Here is a 12,364-nt window from a genome sequence, read left to right on the forward strand (position 1 = left end):
CTGTGCTAGGAGATCTCTCCTGGCAACTTCTAAATTTGTTGGTTTAGGCTAGGGCTAGACAAAACTGACTTCTTGATGATTATCATGGTCCCTGCTTTCATACTTGTGCTCACATGGATTACCAGGTACAGACAGGATCTGGGGCACTGCAAGAGAGAACACATTAACCTTAAACCATCATACGCCTAAGGATCAGAAGCCCAAGAATCAGAGTCCGAAACTGCTCAGAGAGATTTCATTTTCCTTACAAGATGAAGATCTATTCACCAAGAAGGTACGGATGATTCATTTGGGAAAATTTGCTTATTTCTATTTGACTAAACAGAACAGGAAGGAGGGAGGAAGGGGTGTCTTTACTTTTCTCCTTTTTTCCTTCAAATGCTTCTTTGCTCCCTTCCATGAAACTTGTATCCAGCTCCTGGTGTTCTGTCTTCCCTTGAAAGTCTTCTCATCTCTTATTAATAACTTTTCCAACTACTTGATTTGGACCTGGTTTTCTTATTGAGGGTGTGTGGGGGTCACTCATAGAGTTTTCTAGCTATATTCTCCCAAAAGAATTGCAATGTTATCATCACCAACCTCATAAGTGAAGGATAGTAATTTATACATACATGTGCATCTTCAGTGCATATTATTGGCTCTTGATAAAAGGCAAATAGTAATGATGAACATTGAAATACGCCTTTGCAAGATACCAGCCAGCAAACTGCATGAGCCATTTTGAAAACAGATTCAAAGGAAGATGTCCTGAACTTTCATTTCCCGTCTGCTGGGTTTCTTTGAAGTGGGAGTTAACCCTGACATGAAACAGCTCCAGAAACTGAGCCATGCCTAGTTGTTTTTGGCCTGATAATTCAACCCCCAGTGATGACTCCCACACACAACTGGGTGTCTTTGATGACTCAGTCTTCTCCTCTTCAAGATAGGCCTCTAGACATTTCTGTTTCCTATATTCTGCACTACAGCCTTGGTGGAAGAAGAGGATAATAGCTTCATTTAACAAATAAAATCAAATGCATTATCTGCTCCCTCTCTAACACAAGCCCTTCTTACATAGAACCTTCCCTCCTTTGTTCTTGTTTGAACTCTTTTAATCCAGAGTCTGTTATTCAACTGGACAGAGAACTCCTCTCCTGGATGGCAATAAGCTGAAGGAAGATGTTGAATGAATAACCCAGGTAGAGTGATTTGAAGCTGTTTTTCATTTTTTCAAGGATAAGATAAGAAAAAAAAAAATGCTTTGTTTGTAAACACCAAGGAATTTGGTAAAAAGTCTTTAAGACTGAAGCCTATTTTACTCCAGCTTCATTGAAGACTGAGGTACTGGGGTGAGTTTAGAGAAGAATCTCAAAACTTCATCCCCTGTCATTGCCACACACACTAGACTAAAAACTGTAATTAACACCTGCTTGGAAAAAAATAATCCTCAAAAAGCAGAACATGGATCCTTAGAAAGGATCCTTAGAAAGGATCCATGTTCTGTAAATTATTTTAAATCCGGGTCAAAAGTGATTTCCTCTAGGAGAACTAAATTACTACCTTTTGAAATCAATTCTTAGTTTCTTCTGCTTTACTAAGTAGAGCGTTTTTATTTTTTTTATTTTTATTTTTTTAAATGTTTTTATTTATTTTTGAGACACAGAGAGACAGAGCATGAGTAGGGGAGGGGAAGAGAGAGAGACAGACACAGAATCTGAAACAGGCTCCAGGCTCCGAGCTGTCAGCACAGAGCCTGACGCAGTGCTCGAACTCACAGACTGTGAGATCATGACCTGAGCCGAAGTCGGACGCTTAACCGACTGAGCCACCCAGGAGCCCCAAGTAGAGCATTTTTAATATAAGAAAGTCCATAAACATGAAACTCACATATTAAATTATATTTCTGACACATCAAGCACTCCATCTTCCTATTTCAGACTAAAATGTTAAAATAGATGTATTATTTTTAAAATACGCTTTTCTTTTTTTTCTTACAACGTGTGTTGAATTTATGGAGCTTTTCTTTTATGTGTGTTTTTTATTTTATTTGGAAATAGGCCAAAAAAATTGCATTTTTATAAGTGGAGAAATTCGGCTTCTCAAGATAGAGGTCCTATATAGTCAAATAGGCTAGAGGTCCTATAAAATCTCCATAAAAGCTCTAGTTCTGTATTATTCTGTCTTTGGCCACTAAGACTGAATAAATATTTAAAAGATTCTTTATACAAATGGCATGCTGGATTTTAACGTGGCAGGTTTTTTACAGAAATCTATGTTGACATACTGTTATACACTTACTAATATATAGTTATCAATGCACACACTTAACTTATTTTCTAATTATCTGATGTATTTAATGTTTGCTGTCTCCCAAAAGATGGACCCCTTGGGTCAAAAGGCCTGCCTCTGTCTCCTAGAGAAATTGATATATTGTTAAATAGTAGAAATTTAAAAAAACTTCACAATCCCTCTGCTCAACTCCTAATCCCGCCTCTTACTACCATTCAGATTCCTTGACTATAAAATGAGAATGTGTTTCTATTGCATAGGGTTGATGAGACCGTGATGTGACAGGGCTTCATGAACTATAAAGCCCAACAAAAATATTTGGCTCATCCTGGAAGGGTGAGTAGCACTCAGCTAGATGAAAGCTTTGGAGAGGAGGAGGAAAATCTGGGCAACACATAAAAGAGAGGGAAGTGGCCAATCTCAGCTCTCAGGCCTTAGCGTTTCCTGGCCAGTTCTTTCAGGGCTAAGTCACTGTCTGATGTTCATGCTGCTCCGGCCTCTGCTTGGAATAACATCCCTTTGTCTCCACAGGCCAAAGCTATCAGCAGGTTTCTGTCAAATAAATAGATCATCCTTCGTACCCCAGAAAGCTGTCAGGCTCAATACTTTGCAACCATCTGTGCATCCTTCTTGCCTTTTCTTCATCCTCCTGCATGAGCAGGGCTGATGACCATGTGAGTATTGTTTCATGGCCATTTTTTCCTTTCCATGTTCATAGTCACTATCTTACTCCAAGCTCTTGTTACTCCATGTAGAGAATGGGAGAGATGCCAGAGGATTGGACACAGGTAAATGTCTCCCTCCCCCACACCCTCCAAACAAGAAGTAGAAAGATTCATTAACAATAGTTTGGTGATTTTAATGTCAAACCCATCCCCAAAGTTTTGAAACTTAAAAAATTAGTAACCATTGGAAGGAGATATGATCTTATTTGATTCCTAGCATTATTAGGCAGCAATATGTGACATGCTGTGGGTACTTTGTGTGTGAACTCAACATTTGACAGAATGCATTCTCTCAAATCATGTGAGTTAAGCACAGGCATGTGTTAGAGTTATATAGAGGTCAGTACTTATATTCACCATACATAATAGGCTCATACTCTAATGAAAGAGAAAGCTACAAATGTGGAATATGGTACAGATTAATATAAAATGATACAAAGAGTTTCAGGGATGGGCATGTGATATTGCAGGCACCTGGGAGAGGAGCAGCTGACTCTGCTGAGACCAAAGGATCAGAGAAGACTTTTTGGTTGGGGGGAGACCATGACCAAAAGCAATAAGGCAAGCAACATTCTGATGTGTGCAAATGAACTGCAAACAATTTAGTGTTCCTGGGGTCCACAGTTCCTATCAGGGAAGGTCACATCTTGGGGGCAGGAAAGGGCTTACTTCTTTCCTAATATTCTGAAATCAAAATGAAATACATAGGCTACAAGTGAGTAAAATAGAATGAATTAGTAACCCGTAGAATATTTCTGTCCAAAGATGCTGATTAGTGGCAAGGATAAGGAATTAGATGGGGATATGCTACAGGACAGTTTTTGTTGCTTTATTAATTCTTACATTAAATCTACCATTATTTACTAAGCACCTAAAACTCACTAGATGTTGAGATTGAAATGGCATTGGAAAAAGAATCCTTGTCCTCAAGGATTTGGGAATCTAATGAGGTGCCAGTGCAATACAGTTTGGGTAGTGATTTCAATTGAACTAACGAATGCAGATAAAGTAAAACTGGAAACAGTAATTTATGACTTAGCAGAACCAGGGTCCCCAAATGTTCTGATGGGTTTCATTGACAGGCTGACTCTAAGCAGGCTGTTAATAGTAATGTGTTGACTATTTCTGACCAATGGAGAATGATTCAACCTGTAAGGTGCTCTTTCCACCAACACATTAGGGCCTAGGACCTTTCTATTCTTACAGAAAGAGAAAAACACAGGAACATCATTCATACAGCACTCAGAGAGGAAATGAAAAATACTGGAGAGAAAGAAACCATTTTAGGGTAACGTTTTTCTTATCAATTTATATCCAGCATAATAATGGTACATAAGAATGGTGACCATTTATCTAAATAGAAAATGTAACATGCAATATTAATGCATTTTACTCTGATTGATATGATGTGGGTAAGGCACTGGAATCTAATATTTAACACAGCTCTTGGGTTATTTCTATGCAGGTGGTCTGAATTACTCATTGGGAGGAACACTGCTTAGGAATTAAACCCTGAAGGTGAATTTGTTCAAAATGAGTCAGCAGCCTGAATTTTTAGTTATCCATTTGCTTAATAATTTTTATATAATTGAAGTCTAAGCTGAATACAATAAAATGCACAGACCTTTAAGTATTATGTAGGTCAATCAGTTTATAGCCCCATGTAACTGCCGATATATAAAAATGTAGACGAGTTTCTTTCACTACAGAAAATTCTTGTGTGTTCCTTTTAGTCAGTTCAGACCACCACCACCACTTTCTGATTTTTATCAGTATAGATAAATTTTCCTTATTCTTGGGCTCAACATAAATAGAATCACACAGTTTGCATTCTTTTTTGTCTGGATTCTGAATGTTTTTGAGATTCATCCATTTTACTGGAGGCAGCTGTAGTTTTCAAAATTTTATTTATAGTGACTGAGTTGCATATCACAATTGCTTATCCATCTCCTGCTGATCAATAAACTGTTTCAAGTTTTTGGTTACTGTGAATAGGCTTCTGTGAATATTCTTTTTTTTTTTTTTAATTTTTAATGTTTATTTTCGAGGGAGAGAGAGCGAGCTTGAGCCAGGGGAGGGGCAGAGAGAGGGAGACACAGAATCTGAAGCAGACTCCAGGCTCTGAGCTCTCAGCACTGAACCCTAACGTGGGGCTCGAACTTACGAACTGTGAGATCATGACCTGAGCTGAAGTCAGAGGCTTAACCGACTCAGCAGCCCAGGCGCCCCTCTGTGAATATTCTTGATTCTCACTGGATTAATACCTAGATGTGGAATTCCTGGGCCATTGTGTTTAACTTTACAAGAAATTGTTAAATAGGATTCCAAAGTGGTGGTACCACTGTATATTCCACTAGCAACATACGAGTTTTCAGATGTTCCAAGTCCTCAAAGACATTTATTGTTGGTTGTTTCAGTCAGCTCAAACTGCTTTTATTACAAAAAAAAAAAAAAAAAAAAACAAAACCATAGACTCAGGGGCTTACAATTCTGGAGGCTAGATCGGGCTAGTCCAAGGTCAGGAGCAGGTTCTGGCATGCTCCAGTTCTTGATGAGAGCTCTCTTCCTGACTTGCAGATGGCCACTTTCTCCCTGTGTCATCACATAGTGGTAAGGGAAAGGGAGAAGATGAGAGAGAAAGGAAGGAAGGTAGGGGAAAGAGTGAAGAGAGAGGGGGCAGAGGATCCAAAGTGGGCTCTGCACTGACAACAGTGAGCCTGATGCTGGACTCAAACTCACAAACCATGAGATCATGACCTGAGCTGAAGTCGACACTTAACCAACTGAGCCACCTAGGCGCCCCTCTCTTCCTCTTCTTACAAGGACATCAATTCCCTTACGAAGGCCTTACTTCAATGACTTCATCTACGCCTAATTACTTCCCAAAGGCTCCACCTCAAATTCCATCACATAAGAATTTTGCAGAAGCATAAATCTTCATCAGTCTTTTGATTTTACCAATTGTAGTAGATGTGATACTGTAATGTTGTAGTTTTAATTTGTATTTCCTTAATGGCTAATGATGTTAGGTACCTTTTAATAGGTTTATTGGGCATTCTTTTTTTTTTTTTTGTAAAAAACCTTTTCAAGATTTCTGCCCATTTTTTAAGTTGGATTTTTTGTATCTTCACAACTGATTTATGAGTTCTTTGTATATTTTGTATAAAAACCATTATCAAATATTTTGGAAATAATTTCTTCTAAACTCAATGAAATTCAATTTATCAATTATTTTTATGGTTACTCTTTTTATTTGTGTGTATGTGTGTACAGTGTAAGAAATTTTTGCTATCCTAAAGGTTGCAAAGATATTTGCATTTATTTTCTTTAAAAATTTTTTTTTTCAACGTTTATTTATTTTTGGGACAGAGAGAGACAGAGCACGAACGGGCGAGGGGCAGAGAGAGAGAGGGAGACACAGAATCGGAAACAGGCTCCAGGCTCTGAGCCATCAGCCCAGAGCCCGACGCGGGGCTCGAACTCACGGACTGCAAGATCGTGACCTGGCTGAAGTCAGACGCTTAACCGACTGCGCCACCCAGGCGCCCCGCATTTATTTTCTTTTAGAAACTTTGAGATTTTAGTTTTGACATTTAGGTCGATGAGCCATGCCAACTCTTTCCATATAAAGTGAGGTAGGGCCTAAGGTTCATTTCCACCCACTCCCCCCACAACCTCCTATAAAGTTAGCTCCAGCATTATTTATTGAAATGACTTTTCTTTATTGAATTGCCTTTGTGGTTTTGATGACAATCAAGAAAGGATATACATGTGGTTCTATTTCTATATTCTTTTTGTGTTCCCTTGAGCTATTATTTGTGTATCTTATGCCAATACCTCACAGTCTTCTACATTCCAAAATCTATACTTTTTATTTCCTTATTTTGCCCTATAAAAGTTAAACAAATGTAGTATTTAATAGTAACAAGTAAAAATGATAAATTTTATAGTATGTGTTTTTCATCACATAAAAAAGTACATTTAAGGTTATCATATTTCCTGTAAGTACCTTAGTTGAATTAAAAAAATATATATATGTGACATTTTTATTATTCAGTTGTAAAATGTAGATGAGGATAATAATACTACCTGTCTCTTAGGATTGTGGATTGTTATGAGAACTAAATGAGTAAATCACTAAGAAATGTGCTGAATATGTATGCACTTATGAGACAATTTAAATTTGCCTTGTCCTGTCTCTTTCCTTCAATTAAATAGATTGAGGATATTTTTTCATTTTATTTCTCATTCTACTAGCCTCCACTCATTTAAAATGTATATTTTCTTTAAAAAAGTGTATCTTTTTCTTTTCCTTTGATCTCACAGTAGAAACATTGACATGCATAAAGACTAAAAAGTTAGGCTATTTACCCCAAGGTCTTTAGAATACTCTAGTGCCATTATTTCCTTCCTGGTTTAATAGACTCATTATCTAATACTTTTGCTTATTTTTAATGTTACAACTAATTTAATGCTACAATTATAATGGGTTTATATATTCATTTTTGTTTACATTTATCCATGTTTTTAACATTTTCTTAATCCTCGGACATTTTTTGTGAGACAGAAGAAATCATTTAGGTCTATATTTTTTTCACTGACACTTTTTTTCATATACTTGAAAATGTTTTACTATTTCACTTACTATTAAAATATAGAGTTGCTAAGCTTTGAACTCTAGGTTTTCACTTTTATTTCCAGGCTTTAAACATATCAGTCCAGAGTTCTATGGCTTCCATCTTTGCTATTAGGAAATCAGCTGCCAATCTCATTAGGATTTTTTTTTTTTTCCAACATTTTTTATTTATTTTTGGGACAGAGAGAGACAGAGCATGAACGGGGGAGGGGCAGAGAGAGAGGGAGACACAGAATCGGAAACAGGCTCCAGGCTCCGAGCCATCAGCCCAGGGCCTGACGCGGGGCTCGAACTCACCGACCGCGAGATCGTGACCTGGCTGAAGTCGGATGCTTAACCGGCTGTGCCACCCAGGCGCCCCAGGATTTTTTTTTTAAGGACCCTCTTTTCTCTTTTTCTTCTTTAGAGTAATATTTTTGATGCATTGTACTTTCACTATGATATTTCCAGGTGTGAATTTTTATTTATACATTGTGTTTGAAATTCTTAGGGCTTCTTGAATCTGAGGATTCATGACTTTTATCAATTCTGAATAAAATTTGCACCATTTTCTTTTAAATATTTCCCCTTTTCCATCTCTCTCTTCATCTTCCATGTTGATAAATGTTTAATATTTCCCTTATTTTAATTCTGTGTTATATTCTGAGAAATTTTTTGTGATGGTATGATTGACTAATTTTCTCTTCAGTTATGCTTAACCCATCATCTATGTTTTTGACTTGAACTATATTTTTCATTTCTAGGGCTTTTCTTAGGTTCTTTTATAAATTTTCCTGCTTATTTAATTTTTCACTGCTCATATTTTTTATTTCCATCTTTTATTAAGTGTACAAGACATAATTATTTTGTATATTGTAACTGATAATTTCAGTACTAGGAGACCTGTTTTAGATATTGTTTTTTTGCAAGAATTTTTTGAAACATGAATTGGATAATACTTCCTCCACAGTTCAACTGCATTCGTTTTTGCTAGGTACTGAAGAGCATTACAGACCTAGATCTACATTGTTTTTTGGATTAAAGAATTTAAAATTATGCAACTTATATTGATTCAGGCATTATACCCATACAAGGCTAGCCAGTGGTCCTGTAATTGATCAGAAGACTTTTATTAATCACAACCTAAAGTGTGAAGGATGAGAGGGCCAATTTTCCTTGCAGTTTTGTGTTTTAGCTTACCCACCTCATTGAAGGTGTAGCATCTCAGGACTGTTTCCATTGTGACTCCTGGCACTGCAAATCCAAAGCTTTATCCCCAGAATGCTTTGCTCTAGAAGACCAATATGGCCAGAAGTTTTAGAGCCTCCTTATCTTGCTGCAGTTTTGTTCTTGTTTTGATCCTGGAACTGGCACATTTTATTATTATTTCACAGGGTTGTTTATTTACTTGAAAGTATGGATTTAATCAAACACTTTTATATGTTTATAGCAGGAGGCTTTCAGTGTCTCTGGTTTGCCATATTGCCAGTAACAGACGTCTAAACTGAAGAATACTCTCCATATAATAGATACAATATATTGGTCAGTTTTAGTATTTTATTTAACTTCTCTCCAAGATTACCATTTTGCTTTATAATAATTTTAATGTATTCAAAGTTTTATTTTTTAATTAAGATTTTGAATCATGGTTGAAAACTAATTCCCTATCACGAGTTATAAAGAAATTTTATATATATTCTCATATAAATGTTGAAAGATTTTCTTTATTTAGATCTTACTTCCAATTGGAACTGACTACTGTGTATGAAATGAGGTAAGTATATTATCTTTCCATATACATAACCAATTACCAAGCACCACTTATTGAATAGTTCATCATTTCCTCATTGGTCATGGAAGTTTTTATATATATGTACATTTTTATTAGAGACCAGAATTTGATTAATGACAAAATGTATGTAATGGTCATCTTTCTAGGTTTTTTTATTTCTTATTACATTAATTTTGTTCCTTTTAATTAAAAAAAATTTTTTTTATTTATTTTTTATTTTTTTTTTTTAACGTTTATTTATTTTTGAGACAGAGAGAGAGAGACAGAGCATGAGCCGGGGAGGAGCAGAGAGAGAGGGAGACACAGAATCGGAAGCAGGCTCCAGGCTCTGAGCCATCAGCCCAGAGCCCGACGCGGGGCTCGAACTCAGGGACCGCGAGATCGTGACCTGAGCTGAAGTCGGACGCTCAACCGACTGAGCCACCCAGGCGTCCCCCAAAAAAATTTTTTTAAGTATGCTTCACATCCAGCCCAGAACCCAACATGGGGCTTGGACTTACAACCCTGAGATCAAGACCGGAACTGAAATTAAGAGTCAGATATCAGATGCTCAACTGACTAAGCTACGCAGGCGTCCCTTGTGTCTTTTAATTTTTTTGGAAAATTGTATATCTATTTAAAGGATATATTAGCATAAAGTTTATAGTGGTTTATTGTAACTTTTTAAAATATACATGAGTTTAATCTTCCTTTTGAATCCTGATATGTCTTTTTCTTTTTAGCTTTAATCTAACACTGCCCGGGATTGGGAGCAGTACCTTCAAGTTTAAACTTAATGGTCCATTTTGACCTGAACTTCTTACTTTAAAAAAAAAAAAAAATTATATATATATATATATATATATATATATATATATATATGTCTTTATTCTTGGTAGGGAAATGTTTTTGTGACACTATACTTTGTGTTTCCTTGATTTATTACTGAAGGTGAGTAATTTCTGTGTTGTATGCATGACTTCTTTGACCTATCTGCTCAGGTTCTTTGTCCCCTCTCCTCACTCTATTTTTTTTTTATTAGCATCTTGATATTTTTCTTTCTCATGAATATACACTATTAATATATTAAATATAATAAACCCTTATCTATCATATTTGAATGATTTTCCCCAGATATTTGCTTAGTTATGTCTTCAGTTGTATTTTTTAATTTGTATTTTATTCTTTCTTTGCATTACATCACCCATATCCACATATATTAAAAATATGTGTGTGTATTTAAGTATATGTGTGTCTGTATACCTTATTACTGTGGAAAATGTCTAGAAATGGATGAATTCCTTTTCTCAGGTCACAGACTGTTTTGAAAGGATTTTAGAGTTCTATAAACTGAACTGTTTAAATGTTCACTTACAATTTATCTGCGAAGGTATTAAGATGGTATGATAACATTTAAGGTTTATGTTACTATATTATAGGATATGTGGTGTATATATATATTCATTTAATACACCAGTTGATTTCGCTGAAGTTGGTATATAATAATAGGTATTTTTTTAACCTAAAAAAGAATGTTTCCTAATGGGGAAAAGTTAAACAAAAGTGCTCACTTCCTAATTATTTTCTTTTGAAAAACATTACAAATGTATGATAACCTGACTTTGATTTTAACAAAAAATGTCAGAAGTGACATTTCAACATTTCAGTATACTAATCATCTCAGCTAAAAGAAACGTAAAATCAACCAAGGCTACTGTCATTAGTATTTCCAGAGTCTCACAACTAGAGGAATAAACAATTAATATGTTAAAATTATTCACTGTTAACATATCATTACTATCCCTAAACATCAGCCTACCCATGTTGATTGGACCCTGACAGAATGGGCAAAAGTGCCATTTAGTTAATAATGTTGTACTGCTAACAAGCTAATAAAAATTGCATTCCAGAGTGTCAGATTAAGAGAGTGGAAGGGGATGGGAGAAGTGTGTTTATAAAGCCAAAGTGGTATGCAAACGATAGCACTGACAGGGTCAAGGAATCAGTTTAAGTAAAATTAGTCATTATACACTACAGACTAATCAATGTATTTCATGTTTTCACTACCATCTAATCATAAGCCATTTACCTTGACCCTTGAAAGCATTCTCTCAGCAAGACTCCCTCATAGAAGAAGCTGTTTAGGGTAGATGAGACGTGATACTCCAGAGAATTCAAAGGAAGATGTTCTGTTCTTTTGATCCACAATTTAATTGAAACACAGTAGTACTTAACCTGGAAATACTATGCCTTGCATTTATCCATGTCACCATCTGTAATCAATCATATTAATGAGGTTAATTCCACAGTTTCCAAAATATTTTTGCTGAGTTAAAACCCTGTTATTTTTCCATATGAAACTTTGAAATTATATATATACCTATATATGTATATAAATAATTTATATCTATCTGTAACAGCTTTTAACTTATTGGTTTACATTTTCCCACTCTGAAGTATCAGGTTAGAAAATTGATATGGAAGTAAAAATTATAGATATCAATTGAAAGAAATTTACGAGTGCTTTATCTTAGAATGACACCCAATAGAGGCAGTGTTAATTCTAATAAGCTATTCTCAAGACCACCCCCGTCCTTTTTTTTAAAGCTTATCAATTGCTTGGCTCCAGTGGAAACTGTCCTCCATATCATCCGCTCTTCTTCTGAGTCATTCATTCATTCATTCGTTCACTCACTGTGTACCGGCACTATTCAGAACGCTAGAGATAATAAAGAGACACCATTTCCACTCTAGTGAAGTTTACAGGCTTGTGGGAACACAGTCATAAGTCAAATAATCAGGATAATGAGCATGTAATTACAAACTGAGATAAATGCTCTGAAGGAAAGGAACAGGTTCTAGGAGAACATAAGGAGGTCTAGACTGGTGAGGAAAGGGGGGTTTCTCTGGTAAAGTGACCCTTGAGCTGCAGTTAACTGGAAGTCGGAAGGAGGAGCATTCCAGAAGAAACAGCCAGTGTGTAAG

The 12,364-nt window shown here is 35.9% G+C and overlaps 2 long non-coding RNA genes across 2 annotated transcripts in view; one reads left to right on the forward strand and one right to left on the reverse strand.

Moving 5' to 3' along the window:
* Positions 1–10,214, forward strand: part of LOC147579214 (uncharacterized) — an 88,739-nt gene extending 78,525 nt beyond the window's left edge. Inside the window, exons 2-6 of the long non-coding RNA XR_015253141.1 lie at positions 126–274; positions 1,100–1,178; positions 2,800–2,942; positions 9,341–9,382; positions 10,123–10,214. This is a non-coding gene — a long non-coding RNA (uncharacterized LOC147579214). The remainder of the gene's footprint in view (positions 1–125; positions 275–1,099; positions 1,179–2,799; positions 2,943–9,340; positions 9,383–10,122) is intronic.
* The window catches only part of LOC147579215 (uncharacterized), a 182,145-nt gene that overhangs the window by 44,592 nt on the left and 125,189 nt on the right, over positions 1–12,364 (reverse strand). The gene's annotated exons all lie outside the window — the stretch shown is intronic.

Source organism: Puma concolor, chromosome B4 (assembly GCF_028749965.1).
Source record: "Puma concolor isolate L17-30 chromosome B4, mPumCon1.1.hap2, whole genome shotgun sequence".
NCBI lineage: Eukaryota > Metazoa > Chordata > Mammalia > Carnivora > Felidae > Puma > Puma concolor.